This window comes from Bidens hawaiensis, unplaced genomic scaffold (assembly GCF_021521415.1).
Source record: "Bidens hawaiensis isolate Kalapana, Puna unplaced genomic scaffold, B.hawaiensis_p1.1 tig00003510_1, whole genome shotgun sequence".
NCBI classification, from domain to species: domain Eukaryota; kingdom Viridiplantae; phylum Streptophyta; class Magnoliopsida; order Asterales; family Asteraceae; genus Bidens; species Bidens hawaiensis.
The window spans coordinates 1,757,873-1,760,008 of NW_027491198.1; positions in this window are offsets into that span (position 1 = coordinate 1,757,873).

The following is a 2,136-nucleotide window of genomic DNA, read 5'->3' on the forward strand; positions in this document are numbered from 1 at the left end:
CCCCAGATGTACCGATTAATACGGATTTAGTTTATGGGAATTATATAGTAACGACTATATATTATATTACAGATCCAGGCACGTAGCTGTCCATTGTATTACCCACAGACTCACAAAAAGGTGAGTTTTCACGAGCCCCTTTTAATGAACTGTTTTAAATATTTTCCCGGGGCGGAAAGCATGATTGTGTTAAATTTCTAAGTACATACCGATCGTATGGAAACACTTGTATATTTATATATATATATATATATGGTATGATGCATAGAATAGAAAATTTGTTTATCGGGTGGAATTGTTCTGGGGTAACTTAGTTCCCAGAGGGTTATTGGATATATTTCTGGGTTAACAGTGTTCCCAGAGGGTATTGGATATGTTTCTGGGTTAACAGTGTCCCCAGAGGTTATTGGATATGGTTCTGGGTTAACAGTGTCCCCAGAGGGTATTTGATATGCGCTGGGTTAACAGTGTCCCCAGGGGTTATTGATATGTACTGGGTTAACAGTGTCCCCAGGGGTTATTGATATGTACTAGGTTAACAGTGTCCCCAGGGGTTATTTGATATGTACTGGGTTAACAGTGTCCCCAGGGGTTATTGGATATGTTCTGGGTTAACAGTGTCCCCAGGGGTCGTTTAATGTGTTTTTGGGTTAATAGAGTTTTCATTAACGGGCTTAGCATAATTTCATCATTAACATATGATTTTTATACTGATCTATGGTTTATTTAAATTAGTGAAACTCACCAACTATTCGTAGTTGACCCGTTTTCTTTACATGCTTTCTAGGTATGCCCAGGTTGGAATGATTGATATGTGCTTAACTATCTGTGCTACCTGTTGGAAGCTTGCTGCTCTGTATTTTGTAATGAATATATATTAATGTCTTATTGGTAATATATGTGTGTAACACCTAGACAGTAACGCAACTCGCAACAATGTAATATGTTATAAATTAATGTAGTGGTATTTTCTTTATAAGCAATGCTGTTGATATCAGATGTGTCTGTTGCATCCCGTGTACGTTTCCGCTGCGGTTACGGGGTGTTACAGAACTTGGTATCAGAGCCATTGGTTATAAAGAATTAGGATGTCTGAAAGAGATACCTAAAATATAACCAGTAGCTCAAGTATTATAGGATCTGAATATCAACTAATAATTTATTGTGACGAGATCGGGATGAACTTGGATGGACAAGTGGGTTATTATGGTCCGGAACATAATAACAGACTTGTCTGCACGAGGGAATTCAGGGGAAGTCACGGGGGACTTAAATAGGTAAAATTGGCAACATATGTGTAAATATATGATAATATATTATGTGGTAAAGTTGTATAAATAAGTATGTATTAATTTGATTATGAATTACACTATGAAAAGAACTATATGCTTGTTAACTTGTGTGCAGGTAAAAAAAATGTCAAGCCCGCATAGCTTATCTGTAGAGGAGGATCCGGAGGAGGTTAGCCCCGGAAACTCCGGGAGCTTACACGTGTCATCCGACTCCGAGCCTAGCGAGGCGAGTCACAGGAGCTCGAGTCAGTCCTCCCCGGCCCGGATCGTCAGATCCCCTACTCCCCTCGCACCGCAGGCCACCTCTGTCCCTCCGGGATTTGGTCCCCGCCTTACGGCGCTGATCAGCATTCCGCGTGTCCCACCGACCTCTCCCCCACCCCGACCTGCTACTCGTCGGGGAGAGTCCTCATCCCAGCCCGAGCCGATGGCTCTACCTGTCTGGGGCCTTCCCAGACAGGAACGGGAGGCGGTGGCCTGGCTACGAGTGCTCACAGAGCAAGTAAATGAGCACTCAGCCACCCTGACCGTGGGGGTACAGAGACGAGTGTACCTTGGTGACCGCATACTGGATTGCCAGTATGCAATCGACCGGTTGACCAGGGAGAGCTCGTACTCCCTAATGATGGTTCAGCGGTTAGAGGCGTGGCTCCGGGGGGTGGTGGCAGTAGTGGTGGCGTTGGTGGCAGTGATGATGTGGTGGGCATACCACCGTGTTTAGTAGTTATGTTTGGATGGGGTTAGTCAGGGACCATTTTCTTTTTGATACTCTGTGTAAGTAGTTAGTGGTGATACTAACACGGAGTGAATCTTGGTTAGTTATGATACAACCACTGGCCCCTAG